The sequence below is a fragment of the Bufo bufo genome, chromosome 6 (assembly GCF_905171765.1).
Source record: "Bufo bufo chromosome 6, aBufBuf1.1, whole genome shotgun sequence".
NCBI lineage: Eukaryota > Metazoa > Chordata > Amphibia > Anura > Bufonidae > Bufo > Bufo bufo.
The window spans coordinates 46,734,913-46,752,672 of NC_053394.1; the positions used below are offsets into that span (position 1 = coordinate 46,734,913).

Here is a 17,760-nt window from a genome sequence, read left to right on the forward strand (position 1 = left end):
TCCAACAGCAATGATATTTTTTTTACAAAATAAATAACTTAGCAAAATCAGGTAGTTTTGAGAGACGTTGCTTATGATTCTTGTCAAAGGAACATTTATTATCACAGCTGTACAACACATTTGTATGATGTCTCTGCAGAGCTGTTTTTCACTCACACATAAATTTGGCTACAGAATTCACAGGCACATTAAATTTAAATGCAAATCCAACTTTATTATCAGAAGTGTCGTAAAATTGCTTTAGTAGTTTCCAAGTTGACAAAAAATATTGATATTTTTTAAATAAAATTGTTGTCAAACATGGGCATATTTTCTATATTGGCTTATATAAAAAAAATAGCTTTAAAAAAACATGTGTAAAATTTGAAAGGCTTGGGAAACTCTGCAGTGCATGACGTCATATAATAGACCTCCGCTTCATAGTTTGTGGATTAATATTTTATTCTCTGATTCATTTCCCGGAAAATGGACCAATAAAATATTTGCATTTGCCAAAAATCCAATTACTATCCAAAAAGTTGAGAGAACTTGACCTATTCTTCATCAAACTTTGGGTAGCTATTAGGGATGAGCGAACCCGAACTGTATAGTTCGGGTTCGTACCGAATTTTGGGGTGTCCGTGACACGGACCCGAACCCGAACATTTTCGTAAAAGTCCGTGTTCGGGTTCGGTGTTCGGCGCTTTCTTGGCGCTTTTTGAAAGGCTGCAAAGCAGCCAATCAACAAGCGTCATACTACTTGCCCCAAGAGGCCATCACAGCCTTGCCTACTATTGGCATGGCTGTGATTGGCTAGTGCAGCATGTGACCCAGCCTCTATATAAGCTTGGGTCACGTTGCGCTGCACGTCACTCTGCTGATTGAAGCATAGGGAGAGGTTGCAGCTGCGACGTTAGGGCGAGATTAGGCAGTGATTAACTCCTCCAAAAGACTTCATTCTGTGATCGATTTGCAGCTGTGGATCATTGAAGTGCTAATATTGAATAGCTCACTTTTTTGAGGCTGCCCAGAGCGTTTTTAGATCACTTTTTTTCTGGGGTGATCGGCGGCCATTTTGTGACTTGTGGTGCGCCAGCACAAGCTATCACCAAGTGTATTTAACCATCAATAGTGTGGTTATTTTGTGCTATATCCTACATCAGCTGCAGGCTGAGCCTGTGTCACCGAAGTGCATTTAACCATTAACAGTCTGGTTATTTTTTGGCCATATACTACATCAGCTGCAGGCTGAGCCTGTGTCACCGAAGTGCATTTAACCATCAACAGTCTGATTATTTTTTGGCCATATACTACATCTGGTGCAGGCTGAGCCTGTGTCACCCAAGTGCATTTAACCATCAACAGTGTGGTTATTTTTTGGCCATATACTACATCAGGGGCAAGTTGAGCCTGTCACCCAGCGCCTAAAAAATAGACCTGACATTTCTATTCAACCAAATCTGTACTGTTTTAGCTGGTCAAGTTATTTGTAGTGACTGTAAAAGCACACTTTTTGTTCTGGGTTGAAAAACTATTCCCAAATTTGCCATTCTCAAAATAACTAGTTTCTGGTATTTGAGGCCTACTTAAAATCTATCCCAAAAAGGATATCTTACATTGAAGGTACTGATAGTGTCATTCAGAAAAACCTAAACACACGCTACCGTGCAGATAGAAGTCTGATTCTGAGATTAAACCTTAACCTGTAACCCAGTGCAAAAAAAAACAGGTTTCACATTTCTATTCAAGCAAATCTGTACTGTTTTAGCTGGTCAAGTTATTTGTAGTGATCGTAAAAGCACATTTTTTTTTCTGGGTTGAAAAACTATTCCCAAATTTGCCATTCTTAAAATAACTAGTTTCTGGTATTTGAAGCCTACTTGAAATCTATCCCAAAAAGGATATCTTACATTGAAGGTACTGATAGTGTCATTCAGAAAAACCTAAGACACACGCTACCGTGCAGATAGAAGTCTGATTCTGAGATTAAACCTTAACCTGTAACCCAGTGCAAAAAAAAACAGGTCTCACATTTCTATTCAAGCAAATCTGTACTGTTTTAGCTGGTCAAGTTATTTGTAGTGATCGTAAAAGCACATTTTTTTTTCTGGGTTGAAAAACTATTCCCAAATTTGCCATTCTTAAAATAACTAGTTTCTGGTATTTGAAGCCTACTTGAAATCTATCCCAAAAAGGATATCTTACATTGAAGGTACTGATAGTGTCATTCAGAAAAACCTAAGACACACGCTACCGTGCAGATAGAAGTCTGATTCTGAGATTAAACCTTAACCTGTAACCCAGTGCAAAAAAAAACAGGTCTCACATTTCTATTCAAGCAAATCTGTACTGTTTTAGCTGGTCAAGTTATTTGTAGCGACCGTAAAAGCACATTTTTTTTTCTGGTTTGAAAAACTATTCGCAAATTTGCCATTCTCAAAATAACTAGTTTCTGGTATTTGAGGCCTACTTGAAATCTATCCCAAAAAGGATATCTTACATTGAAGGTACTGATAGTGTCATTCAGAAAAACCTAAGACACACGCTACCGTGCAGATAGAAGTCTGATTCTATGATTAAACCTTAACCTGTCACACAATGCAAAAAAAAACAGGTCTCACATTTCTATTCAAGCAAATCTGTACTGTTTTAGCTGGTCAAGTTATTTGTAGTGACCGTAAAAGAACTTTTTTTTTTCTGGGTTGAAAAACTATTCCCAAATTTGCCATTCTCAAAATAACTAGTTTCTGGTATTTGAGGCCTACTTGAAATCTATCCCAAAAAGGATATCTTACATTGAAGGTACTGATAGTGTCATTCAGAAAAACCTAAGACACACGCTAGCGTGCTGATAGAAGTCTGATTCTGAGATTAACCACCTCCGGACCGCCTAACGCAGGATCGCGTTCCGGAGGTGGCAGCGCTGCGCAGAGTCACGCATATACGCGTCATCTCGCGATGGCCGAGATTTCCTGTGAACGCGCGCACACAGGCGCGCGCGCTCACAGGAACGGAAGGTAAGAGAGTTGATCTCCAGCCTGCCAGCGGCGATCGTTCGCTGGCAGGCTGGAGATGTGTTTTTTTTAACCCCTAACAGGTATATTAGACGCTGTTTTGATAACAGCGTCTAATATACCTGCTACCTGGTCCTCTGGTGGTCCCCTTTGTTTGGATCGACCACCAGAGGACACAGGTAGCTCAGTAAAGTAGCACCAAGCACCACTACACTACACTACACCCCCCCCCGTCACTTATTAACCCCTTATTAGCCCCTGATCACCCCTGATCACCCCATATAGACTCCCTGATCACCCCCCTGTCATTGATTACCCCCCTGTCATTGATTACCCCCCTGTAAAGCTCCATTCAGACGTCCGCATGATTTTTACGGATCCACTGATAGATGGATCGGATCCGCAAAACGCATCCGGACGTCTGAATGAAGCCTTACAGGGGCATGATCAATGACTGTGGTGATCACCCCATATAGACTCCCTGATCACCCCCCTGTAAAGCTCCATTCAGATGTCCGCATGATTTTTACGGATGCACTGATAGATGGATCCGATCCGCAAAACGCATCCGGACGTCTGAATGAAGCCTTACAGGGGCGTGATCAATGACTGTGGTGATCACCCCATATAGACTCCCTGATCACCCCCCTGTAAAGCTCCATTCAGATGTCCGCATGATTTTTACGGATGCACTGATAGATGGATCGGATCCGCAAAACGCATCCGGACGTCTGAATGAAGCCTTACAGGGGCGTGATCAATGACTGTGGTGATCAACCCATATAGACTCCCTGATCACCCCCCTGTCATTGATTACCCCCCTGTCATTGATTACCCCCCTGTAAAGCTCCATTCAGATGTCCGCATGATTTTTACGGATGCACTGATAGATGGATCGGATCCGCAAAACGCATACGGACGTCTGAATGAAGCCTTACAGGGGCATGATCAATGACTGTGGTGATCACCGCATATAGACTCCCTGATCACCCCCCTGTCATTGATTACCCCCCTGTCATTGATTACCCCCCTGTAAAGCTCCATTCAGACGTCCGCATGATTTTTACGGATCCACTGATAGATGGATCGGATCCGCAAAACGCATACGGACGTCTGAATGAAGCCTTACACGGGCGTGATCAATGACTGTGGTTATCACCCCATATAGACTCCCTGATCACCCCCCTGTCATTGATCACCCCCCTGTCATTGATCACACCCCTGTCATTGATCACCCCCCCTGTCATTGATCACCCCTCTGTAAGGCTCCATTCAGACATTTTTTTGGCCCAAGTTAGCGGAATTTTTTTATTTTTTTCTTACAAAGTCTCATATTCCACTAACTTGTGTCAAAAAATAAAATCTCACATGAACTCACCATACCCCTCACGGAAACCAAATGCGTAAAATTTTTTAGACATTTATATTCCAGACTTCTTCTCACGCTTTAGGGCCCCTAGAATGCCAGGGCAGTATAAATACCCCACATGTGACCCCATTTCGGAAAGAAGACACCCCCAGGTATTCCGTGAGGGGCATATTGAGTCCATGAAAGATTGAAATTTTTGTCCCAAGTTAGCGGAACGGGAGACTTTGTGAGAAAAAAATTAAAAATATCAATTTCCGCTAACTTGTGCCCAAAAAATTTTTTTTCTATGAACTCGCCATGCCCCTCATTGAATACCTTGGGGTGTCTTCTTTCCAAAATGGGGTCACATGTGGGGTATTTATACTGCCTTGGCATTCTAGGGGCCCCAAAGCGTGAGAAGAAGTCTGGTATCCAAATGTCTAAAAATGCCCTCCTAAAAGGAATTTGGATACCTTTGCGCATCTAGGCTGCAAAAAAGTGTCACACATCTGGTATCGCCGTACTCAGGAGAAGGTGGGGAATGTGTTTTGGGGTGTCATTTTACATATACCCATGCTGGGTGAGAGAAATATCTTGGTCAAATGCCAACTTTGTATAAAAAAATGGGAAAAGTTGTTTTTTGCCAAAATATTTCTCTCACCCAGCAAGGGTATATGTAAAATGACACCCCAAAACACATTCCCAAACTTCTCCTGAATACGGCGATACCACATGTGTGACACTTTTTTGCAGCCTAGGTGGGCAAAGGGGCCCACATTCCAAAGAGCACCTTTAGGATTTCACAGGTCATTTACCTACTTACCACACATTAGGGCCCCTGGAAAATGCCAGGGCAGTATAACTACCCCACAAGTGACCCCATTTTGGAAAGAAGACACCCCAAGGTATTCCGTGAGGGGCATGGCAAGTTCCTAGAATTTTTTATTTTTTGTCACAAGTTAGTGGAAAATGATGATTTATTTATTTTATTTTTTTTTCATACAAAGTCTCATATTCCACTAACTTGTGACAAAAAATAAAAATTTCCATGAACTCACTATGCCCATCAGCGAATACCTTGGGGTCTCTTCTTTCCAAAATGGGGGGTCACTTGTGGGGTAGTTATACTGCCCTGGCATTCTAGGGGCCCAAATGTGTGGTAAGGAGTTTGAAATCAAATTCTGTAAAAAATGACCAGTGAAATCCGAAAGGTGCTCTTTGGAATATGGGCCCCTTTGCCCACCTAGGCTGCAAAAAAGTGTCACACATCTGGTATCTCCGTACTCAGGAGAAGGTGGGGAATGTGTTTTGGGGTGTCATTTTACATATACCCATGCTGGGTGAGAGAAATATCTTGGCAAAAGACAACTTTTCCCATTTTTTTTATACAAAGTTGGCATTTGACCAAGATATTTATCTCACCCAGCATAGGTATATGTAAAAAGACACCCCAAAACACATTCCTCAACTTCTCCTGAGTACGGAGATACCAGATGTGTGACACTTTTTTGCAGCCTAGGTGGGCAAAGGGGCCCACATTCCAAAGAGCACCTTTTGGATTTCATAGGTCATTTTTTACTGAATTTGATTTCAAATTCCTTACCACACATTTGGGCCCCTAGAATGCCAGGGCAGTATAACTACCCCACAAGTGACCCCATTTTGGAAAGAAGAGACCCCAAGGTATTCGCTGATGGGCATAGTGAGTTCATGGAAGTTTTTATTTTTTGTCACAAGTTAGTGGAATATGAGACTTTGTATGAAAAAAAAAAAAATCATCATTTTCCACTAACTTGTGACAAAAAATAAAAAATTCTAGGAACTCGCCATGCCCCTCACGGAATACCTTGGGGTGTCTTCTTTCCAAAATGGGGTCACTTGTGGGGTAGTTATACTGCCCTGCCATTCTAGGGGCCCAAATGTGTGGTAAGGAGTTTGAAATCAAATTCTGAAAAAAATGACCTGTCAAATCCGAAAGGTGCTCTTTGGAATATGGGCCCCTTTGCCCACCTAGGCTGCAAAAAAGTGTCACACATCTGGTATCTTCGTACTCAGGAGAAGGTGGGGAATGTGTTTTGGGGTGTCATTTTATATATACCCATGCTGGGTGAGATAAATATCTTGGTCAAATGCCAACTTTGTATAAAAAAATGGGAAAAGTTGTCTTTTGCCAAGATATTTCTCTCACCCAGCATGGGTATATATAAAATGACACCCCAAAACACATTCCCCACCTTCTCCTGAGTACGGAGATACCAGATGTGTGACACTTTTTTGCAGCCTAGGTGGGCAAAGGGGCCCATATTCCAAAGAGCACCTTTCGGATTTGACAGGTCATTTTTTACAGAATTTGATTTCAAACTCCTTACCACACATTTGGGCCCCTAGAATGCCAGGGCAGTATAACTACCCCACAAGTGACCCCATTTTGGAAAGAAGAGACCCCAAGGTATTTCGTGATGGGCATAGTGAGTTCATAGAAGTTTTTATTTTTTGTCACAAGTTAGTGGAATATGAGACTTTGTAAGAAAAAAAAAAAATCATCATTTTCGCTAACTTGTGACAAAAAATAAAAAGTTCTATGAACTCACTATGCCCATCAGCGAATACCTTAGGGTGTGTACTTTCCGAAATGGGGTCATTTGTGGGGTGTTTGTACTGTCTGGCCATTGTAGAACCTCAGGAAACATGACAGGTGCTCAGAAAGTCAGAGCTGCTTCAAAAAGCGGAAATTCACATTTTTGTACCATAGTTTGTAAACGCTATAACTTTTACCCAAACCATTTTTTTTTTACCCAAACATTTTTTTTTATCAAAGACATGTAGAACTATAAATTTAGAGCAAAATTTCTATATGGATCTCGTTTTTTTTTGCAAAATTTTACAACTGAAAGTGAAAAATGTCATTTTTTTGCAAAAAAATCGTTAAATTTCGATTAATAACAAAAAAAGTAAAAATGTCAGCAGCAATGAAATACCACCAAATGAAAGCTCTATTAGTGAGAAGAAAAGGAGGTAAAATTCATTTGGGTGGTAAGTTGCATGACCGAGCAATAAACGGTGAAAGTAGTGTAGGTCAGAAGTGTAAAAAGTGGCCTGGTCTTTCAGGGTGTTTAAGCACTGGGGGCTGAGGTGGTTAAACCTTAACCTGTCACACAGTGCAAAAAAAAAACAGGTCTCACATTTCTATTCAAGCAAATCTGTACTGTTTTAGCTGGTCAAGTTATTTGTAGTGATCGTAAAAGCACATTTTTTTTTCTGGGTTGAAAAACTATTCCCAAATTTGCCATTCTCAAAATAACTAGTTTCTGGTATTTGAGGCCTACTTGAAATCTATCCCAAAAAGGATATCTTACATTGAAGGTACTGATAGTGTCATTCAGAAAAACCTAAGACACATGCTACCGTGCAGATAGAAGTCTGATTCTGAGATTAAACCTTAACCTGTCACACAGTGCAAAAAAAAACAGGTCTCACATTTCTATTCAAGCAAATCTGTACTGTTTTAGCTGGTCAGGTTATTTGTAATGATCGTAAAAGCACTTTTTTTTTTTCTGGTTTGAAAAACTATTCGCAAATTTGCCATCCTCAAAATAACTAGTTTCTGGTATTTGAGGCCTACTTGAAATCTATTCCAAAAAGGATATCTTACATTGAAGGTACTGATAGTGTCATTCAGAAAAACCTAAGACACACGCTACCGTGCAGATAGAAGTCTGCTTCTGTGATTAAACCTTAACCTGTCACACAGTGCAAAAAAAAACAGGTCTCACATTTCTATTCAAGCAAATCTGTACTGTTTTAGCTGGTCAAGTTATTTGTAGTGACCGTAAAAGCACTTTTTTTTTTCTGGGTTGAAAAACTATTCCCAAATTTGCCATTCTCAAAATTGTGGTGAACGGGAACAATGAGGAAAACATATAATAAGGGACGCGGACGTGGACATGGTCGTGGTGGTGTTAGTGGACCCTCTGGTGCTGGGAGAGGACGTGGCCGTTCTGCCACAGCCACACGTCCTAGTGTACCAACTACCTCAGGTCCCAGTAGCCGCCAGAATTTACAGGGATATTTGGTGGGGCCCAATACCGTTCTAAGGATGGTAAGGCCTGAGCAGGTACAGGCATTAGTCAATTGGGTGGCCGACAGTGCATCCAGCACGTTCACATTATCTCCCACCCAGTCTTCTGCAGAAAGCGCACAGATGGCGCATGAAAACCAAGCCCATCAGTCTGTCACATCACCCCCATGCATATCAGGGAAACTGTCTGAGCCTCAAGTTATGCAGCAGTCTCTTATGCTGTTTGAAGACTCTGCTGCCAGGGTTTCCCAAGGGCATCCACCTAGCTCTTCACCAAGGGTGGAAGAGATAGAATGCACTAACGCACAACCACTTATGTTTCCTGATGATGAGGACATGGGAATACCACCTCAGCACGTCTCTGATGATGACGAAACATAGGTGCCAACTGCTACGTCTTTCTGCAGTGTGCAGACTGAACAGGAGGTCAGGGATCAAGACTGGGTGGAAGACGATGCAGGGGACGATGAGGTCCTAGACCCCACATGGAATGAAGGTCGTGCCACTGACTTTCACAGTTCGGAGGAAGAGTCAGTGGTGAGACCGAGCCAACAGCGTAGCAAAAGAGGGAGCAGTGGGCAAAATCAGAACACCCGCCGCCAAGAGACTCCGCCTGCTACTGACCGCCGCCATCTGGGACCGAGCACCCCAAAGGCAGCTTCAAGGAGTTCCCTGGCATGGCACTTCTTCAAACAATGTGCTGACGACAAGACCCGAGTGGTTTGCACGCTGTGCCATCAGAGCCTGAAGCGAGGCATTAACGTTCTGAACCTTAGCACAACCTGCATGACCAGGCACCTGCATGCAAAGCATGAACTGCAGTGGAGTAAACACCTTAAAAACAAGGAACTCACTCAGGCTCCCCCTGCTGCCTCTTCTGCTGCTGCCGCCCCGGCCTCTTCTGCTGCTGCTGCCGCCGCCTCGGCCTCTTCCTCTGCCTATGGAGGAATGTTGGCACCTGCCGCCCAGCAAACATGGGATGTACCACCAACACGACCACCTGCGTCACCAAGCATCTCAACCATGTCACACGGCAGCGTTCAGCTCTCCATCTCACAGACATTTGAGAGAAAGCGTAAATTCTCACCTAGCCACCCTCGATCCCTGGCCCTGAATGCCAGCATTTCTAAACTACTGGCCTATGAAATGCTGTAATTTAGGCTGGTGGACACACACAGCTTCAAACAGCTCATGTCGCTTGCTGTCCCACAGTATGTTGTTCCCAGCCGCCACTACTTCTCCAAGAGAGCCGTGCCTTCCCTGCACAAACAAGTGTCCGATAAAATCAAGTGTGCACTGCGCAACGCCATCTGTGGCAAGGTCCACCTAACCACAGATACGTGGACCAGTAAGCACGGCCAGGGACGCTATATCTCCCTAACTGCATACTGGGTAAATGTAGTGGCGGCTGGGCCACAGGCGGAGAGCTGTTTGGCGCACGTCCTTCCGCCGCCAAGGATCGCAGGGCAACATTCTTTGCCTCCTGTCTCCTCCTCCTCCTACTCAGCTTCCTCCTCCTTTTCTTCCACCTGCTCATCCAGTCAGCCACACACCTTCACCACTAACTTCAGCACAGCCCGGGGTAAATGTCAGCAGGCCATTCTGAAACTCATATGTTTGGGGGACAGGCCCCACACCGCACAGGAGTTGTGGCGGGGTATAGAACAACAGACCGACGAGTGGTTGCTGCCGGTGAGCCTCAAGCCCGGCCTGGTGGTGTGCGATAATGGGCGAAATCTCGTTGCAGCTCTGGGACTAGCCGGTTTGACGCACATCCCTTGCCTGGCGCATGTGCTGAATTTGGTGGTGCAGAAGTTCATTCACAACTACCCCGACATGTCAGAGCTGCTGCATAAAGTGCGGGCCGTCTGTTCGCGCTTCCGGCGTTCACACCCTGCCGCTGCTCGCCTGTCTGCGCTACAGCGTAACTTCGGCCTTCCCGCTCACCGCCTCATATGCAACGTACCCACCAGGTGGAACTCCACCTTGCATATGCTGGACAGACTGTGCGAGCAGCAGCAGGCCATAGTGGAGTTTCAGCTGCAGCACGCACGGGTCAGTCGCACTGTGGATGAGACATACTTCACCACCAATGACTGGGCCTCCATGCGAGACCTGTGTGCCCTGTTGCGCTGTTTCGAGTACTCCACCAACATGGCCAGTGGCGATGACACCGTTATCAGCGTTACAATACCATTTCTATGTCTCCTTGAGAAAACACTTAGGGCGATGATGGAAGAGGAGGTGGCCCAGGAGGAAGAGGAGGAAGAGGGGTCATTTTTAGCACTTTCAGGCCAGTCTCTTCGAAGTGACTCAGAGGGAGGTTTTTTGCAACAGCAGAGGCCAGGTACAAATGTGGCCAGACAGGGCCCACTACTGGAGGACGAGGAGGACGAGGATGAGGAGGAGGTGGAGGAGGATGAGGATGAAGCATGTTCACAGCGGGGTGGCACCCAAAGCAGCTCGGGCCCATCACTGGTGCGTGGCTGGGGGGAAACACAGGACGATGACGATACGCCTCCCACAGAGGACAGCTTGTCCTTAACTCTGGGCAGCCTGGCACACATGAGCGACTACATGCTGCAGTGCCAGCGCAACGACAGCAGAGTTGCCCACATTTTAACGTGTGCGGACTACTGGGTTGCCACCCTGCTGGATCCCCGGTACAAAGACAATGTGCCCACCTTACTTCCTACACTGGAGCGTGATAGGAAGATGCGCGAGTACAAGCGCACGTTGGTAGACGCGCTACTGAGAGCATTCCCGAATGTCACAGGGGAACCAGTGGAAGCCCAAGGCGAAGGCAGAGGAGGAGCAAGAGGTCGCCAACGCAGCTGTGTCACGGCCAGCTCCTCTGAGGGCAGGGTTAGCATGGCAGAGATGTGGAAAAGTTTTGTCAACACGCCACAGCTAAGTGCACCACCACCTGATACGGAACGTGTTAGCAGGAGGCAACATTTCAGCAGGAGGCAACTAACATGGTGGAACAGTACCTGTGCACACCCCTCCACGTACTGACTGATGGTTCGGCCCCATTCAACTTCTGGGTCTCCAAATTGTCCACGTGGCCAGAGCTAGCCTTTTATGCCTTGGAGGTGCTGGCCTGCCCGGCGGCCAGCGTTTTGTCTGAACATGTATTCAGCACGGCAGGGGGCGTCATTACAGACAAACGCAGCCGCCTGTCTACAGCCAATGTGGACAAGCTGACGTTCATAAAAATGAACCAGGCATGGATCCCACAGGACCTGTCCATCCCTTGTGCAGATTAGATATTAACTACCTCCCCTTAACAATATATTATTCTACTCCAGGGCACTTCCTCATTCAATACTATTTTTTATTTCATTTTACCATTATATTGCGGGGCAACCCAAAGTTGAATGAACCTCTCCTCTGTCTGGGTGCCGGGGCCTAAATGTGTGACAGTGGCCTGTTCCAGTGGTGGGTGACGTGAAGCCTGATTCTCTGCTATGACATGAAGACTTATTCTGTACTGACATGAAGCCAGATTCTCTGTTACGCGACCTCTCTCCTCTGCCTGGGTGCCTGGGCTTAAATATGTGACAGTGGCCTGTTCCAGTGGTGGGTGACGTGAAGCCTGATTCTCTGCTATGACATGAAGACAGATTCTGCGCTGACATAATGCCAGATTTTCTGTTACGGGACCGCTCTCCTCTGTCTGGGTGCCGGGGCCTAAATGTGTGACAGTGGCCTGTTCCAGTGGTGGGTGACGTGAAGCCTGATTCTCTGCTATGACATGAAGACAGATTCTGTGCTGATATAAGGCCAGATTCTCTGTTACGCGACCTCTCTCCTCTGCCTGGGTGCCTGGGCCTAAATGTGTGACAGTGGCCTGTTCCAGTGGTGGGTGACGTGAAGCCTGATTCTCTGCTATGACATGAAGACAGATTCTGTGCTGACATAAGTCCAGATTCTCTGTTACGCGACCTCTCTCCTCTGCCTGGGTGCCTGGGCCTAAATATGTGACAGTGGCCTTTTCCAGTGGTGGGTGACGTGAAGCCTGATTCTCTGCTATGACATGAAGACAGATTCTGTGCTGACATAAGGCCAGATTCTCTGTTACGGGACCGCTCTCCTCTGTCTGGGTGCCGGGGCCTAAATGTGTGACAGTGGCCTGTTCCAGTGGTGGGTGACGTGAAGCCTGATTCTCTGCTATGACATGAAGACAGATTCTGTGCTGGCATAAGGCCAGATTCTCTGTTACGCGACCTCTCTCCTCTGCCTGGGTGCCTGGGCCTAAATGTGTGACAGTGGCCTGTTCCAGTGGTGTGTGACGTGAAGCCTGATTCTCTGCTATGACATGAAGACAGATTCTGCGCTGACATAAGGCCAGATTCTCTGTTACGGGACTGCTCTCCTCTGTCTGGGTGCCGGGGCCTAAATGTGTGACAGTGGCCTGTTCCAGTGGTGGGTAACGTGAAGCCTGATTCTCTGCTATGACATGAAGACAGATTCTGTGCTGACATAAGGCCAGATTCTCTGTTACGCGACCTCTCTCCTCTGCCTGGGTGCCTGGGCCTAAATATGTGACAGTGGCCTGTTCCAGTGGTGGGTGACGTGAAGCCTGATTCTCTGCTATGACATGAAGACAGATTCTGCGGTGACATAAGGCCAGATTCTCTGTTACGGGACCGCTCTCCTCTGTCTGGGTGCCGGGGCCTAAATGTGTGACAGTGGCCTGTTCCAGTGGTGGGTGACGTGAAGCCTGATTCTCTGCTATGACATGAAGACTGATTCTGTGCTGACATGAAGCCAGATTCTTTGCTATGGCATGAAGAGACTGATTCTCTGCCTACGTGAAGCCAGATTCTCTGCTATGGGACCTCTGTCCAATTGATATTGGTTCATTTTTATTTTTTTTATTTTTATTTTAATTCATTTCCCTATCCACATTTGTTTGCAGGGGATTTACCTACATGTTGCTGCCTTTTGCAGCCCTCTAGCTCTTTCCTGGGCTGTTTTACAGCCTTTTTAGTGCCCAAAAGTTCGGGTCCCCATTTACTTCAATGGGGTTCGGGACGAAGTTCGGTTCGGGTTCGGATCCCGAACCCGAACATTTCCGGGAAGTTCGGCCGAACTTCTCGAACCCGAACATCCAGGTGTTCGCTCAACTCTAGTAGCTATGTATCCACACTTACACTTATGTGTATTTGATATAGAACTCCCGTTCTTCGTGAAATAAATTTAATACAATATCAGGACAAGTTAGCAAAACTGAAAAGTGTGTGGGTGGTTACGCATAGGCTGCATTCACATGACATTGCATTCACATACAAATGGATTCAAAATGGCCATTAAAAACGGACACACTTTAAATTTTTCATGGCCATTTTGGATTAGTATGTGCATCCATTTTTAATAACCGTTTTGAATCCATCTGTATCAGTTTTTAACTGTCGTGTAAAAAAGGCCAATAAAAAGGATGTTGTGCCCAATAGGTATATAACTACCCCCCATCCTCATTTACTTGCACACGATGGAACATTCTCTCCTTCGCAGAACCTGCAGCATGATGACGTCACATCATGTATCATCAATACACTTGGAGAATCAGGTCCTAAAACCTTCAGTGAGTGGTGTTTTTGCCATTGCATGCAAGTGGATGAGGTGATTTTTTTGTTTTTGTATTTGTTTTAACCCCTGTATGGCTTTTGGTGCACCTGTTTTCAATGGCCGATCTCAAGGAGGTCCTTCTCGCCATAAAAACAGCCAAAAATAGAACTTGTCCTATTTTTTGACAGCCGCTGTTCACAGGCTGTTAAAAAAAAAAAAACAGCCATGTGAATAGTCCAATAGCCTTTAATTGGTTCTAAAAGGGCTGTCACAAGGTTTGTTAACATGTAGCCATAGGCTGATAGCAGAGACATCCTGTGAGAGAGCATCACAATGTCATGCTGGTCATAAGTTGAAGGGGTTTTCCAGGAGTAGAATATTGATGGTCTATTCTCAGGATAGGTCATTAATATCTGATCGATCTGGTGGAGCACCGCAGGCTTTTCCTAGACCAGTTATGTCACATTCATTGGTCACATCGCCTATATACAGCTCAGTCCCATTTAAGTGAATGGTCCTGGGTTGCAATATCAAGCACAGCCACTATAAAATGCACAGCACTGTGCTTGATAAGCTGTGAGGAGCCCTATAGCTTCTTCAAACAGATGATCTGTGCAGGCACAAGCCATGAGTTGGACCCCCACTGATCAGATATTGAAGACTTAACCTAAGGATAGGTTTTCTATGTTCAACTTCAAGAAAACCCCTGCAAGCCAATTGCATTCACCAGCTGTAGGTCCCCTCAGTAACATACATAGAAGATCAGATCCCTAAGCCAAAATTAAAATAGGCATACCTACCAGGGACCAGATCATACCACCATACGTCCAAGGACAGAAGGTTAAAAATGGATATCATTTTAAAGAACACAGTAAACAAAAATACATAACAATGCTTAACAATCAGTAGGAATTGATAGGGTGTGAACACATTGAATGCAAAGGTTCACATTTGAAGAAGGTATCTGCAAATGAACAACACGTAGAACATGCTGTGAATTTGAAAATATGCAGCATTCTCAAAAATTGGTTGCTGAACACTGGACAGCATCCTAAATCCAATACGTAGGCCTGCCTTAATGGACAACACCAAATGTATACAATGATGTGAACATACAGTATGGGCACAGCAGACCAATGGCTGGAGCGTGACAGTGATTGACAACCACTCTCCTGTTGTAAAGGATTTGAGAAATGCAAAAATACAATGATGGAATCCCTTTTTTTGCATTGTTTTCTACAAAACAAAAAAGTTGTAGGATTTAAAGGTAAGCTGCCATTTTTAAGAATAGAGTGATATAATTTTTGGTTGGAAGAGATCGAATGTTTCCGTTATCTAGTAAGCAGTCCTTTTAGTGATTGACAGCCTTTCCCTTCTGAGTGTGCACGGAGGGAAGATTTTTGATCACTGATTAGGACCGCTCTTTGATGTCAAAGTCCCCAAAAGAGCAGGGATTTTTTAAAGAGGAGCTATCAGTCTTAGGAACTACTTGCAGTCCACATGTAATAATAATTCTGAAGCACCTATTCTTCAGACATGAACACTAAGGTAAAAATGGCCGTGTGAAGGCTGTTTGAGTAACGGTCATCGCATGGCCATTTTTAGCACTAATTAAAGTATATGAAGCTATTCACATGGCCATTTTATTTAACAGCCAGTGAATAGCATGTCCTATTCTTGGCCGTCTTTATGGCCAGATAAACCCCATTGAAATCGATAGGACCATTTTTAATGGCAGCTTAGACAGGGGTGAACCTGTTTAAAGGACATTAAAAACAGGTTGGGGGTAATAAAATAACTCACCTCATCCATTTGCACGCCCAGAGTCAGTTGCTACTCACTTCCTATCGTGAAGGACCTGCCTAAGGGACCATGTGGTGACGTCATCATGCTTAGTGCAGGTCCTTCGGGAGATCCTTCACAATCAGGAGAGGAGCGACTGCCTCTGCAAGTGGATGAGGTGATTCATTCTTTTTCTGCTAAAAAACCTATAGGGTACCACTATAGGGGATATTTGGAATCTCTATGGGGGCACTGGGGACCACTATGAATAACTTTATGGGCCACTATGGGGGACATTATTACTGCTGAGGGCCACTATGGAGGAAATTTTTAATGCTGGATTGACTATGGGGGACTTTATTACTGTTGGGGTCACTTTGGGTTACTTTGAAACTGCTGGGGCCACTAGGGGGGGCTTTATTACTGCTGGGGGGGTCACTATGGGGGAATTTATTACTGCTGGGGACACTTACTGCTGGTGCCACTATGGGGGACATTATTACTGCTGGGGGATCACTATGGGGACATTACATTATTACTGCTAGGGCCACTATGGGGGACATTAGTACTGCTAGGGCCACTATAGGGGGCATTATTACAGCTGGGGGGTCACTATGGGGGACATTATTACTACTGGTGCCACTATGGGGGACACTATTACTGCTGGTGCCACTATGGGGGACATTATTACTGCTAGGTACACTATGGGGGAATTTATTACTGCTTGGGGTCACTATGGAGGACATTATTACTGCTAGGGCCACTATGGGGGACTTAATTACTGCTGGGGGTCACTATGGGGGACATTATTACTGCTGGCACCACTATGGGGGACATTATTACTGCTGGGGGACATTATGGGGGATATTATGTATATTGCAGGGGTTGGGATTTAATTTTTAAAAAGCCAATGAAATTCATCTATTTTTAATGCCCATTTTTAACGGCCATGAAAAATAGATGCAAAACGGGCATTAAAATTGGCCAGAAATTGGATGCACAAATGGTTGAAAAATTGCTATTTTCCAGCAGTCTGCATTAAAGGTATTGATGGTTGTTATCAGTAGCGGGTGTGTCTGACTCTATCTAATCAACGATATCAGACTGTGCAGGGACTCACCCCCAACTGGTAACACCCATCTGTACCTTTGCAGCAAGCTGCTGGAAATTCATTCACTAATTTCTAGTAGAAATAACAAAGGAATGGCACAACAATAGAGTCATAAGAATAGACGATCCAGAATTGTTATTACATGAGGGATGCAAGTAGTTACTACAACAGACATGTCAAGAGAGGTCCTTTTTCATGAATAAAACACAATTTATACTAAATCTTTTCCCACAAAACTATTCAAATTTTTATCGCAAATATAGGTACTTCGAAAATTCGCGAATATTTCGAATATAGTTATATATATTCGTAATTTCGAATATTCAATTTTTTTTTTTACTTTTTTTTTAAAAATCAGTACACATGATGCTTCTAGCTTGTAGGCCAATAAGAAGGCTGCAATATACTTGACTTTAGGAGTAGTAGTGTTTGCGAATTTTGCTCTATATTCGTTTTTTCGAATATTCGCTATATTGCTATGTATTCTTGTTTTAGAATATTCCGAATATTCGAAAAAACAAGGTTATAGCATTATAGCGAATATTCGAAAAAAATCGAATATAGAGCAATTTAGCTAATATAGTGCTATAATCTTCTTTGTCTAATAGTTGTAAGTTGAAAAAATCGCAATAAAAAATTTTAATCCGAAAATTCTAATTACGAAAAATCGCATATTACACAATCATTACCTTGCCGATTTTTCGAGTAAAAAAAAAAAAAAAAAAATGAGAATTTTCGAATTTGCGAATATTCGACAAATATTCTACAAAATATTCGCGAAATATCGCGAATTCGAATATGACCCCTGCCGCTCATCACTAATATGTATCAATCGGCTCCACTTCTGATCTACAACAGCTGCTGCCTATAGATT

At 44.3% G+C, this 17,760-nt stretch overlaps 1 protein-coding gene across 1 annotated transcript in view; it reads right to left on the minus strand.

Annotated features, from left to right (window-relative positions):
• Positions 1-17,760, minus strand: part of TCERG1L (transcription elongation regulator 1 like) — a 343,152-nt gene that overhangs the window by 44,407 nt on the left and 280,985 nt on the right. The gene's annotated exons all lie outside the window — the stretch shown is intronic.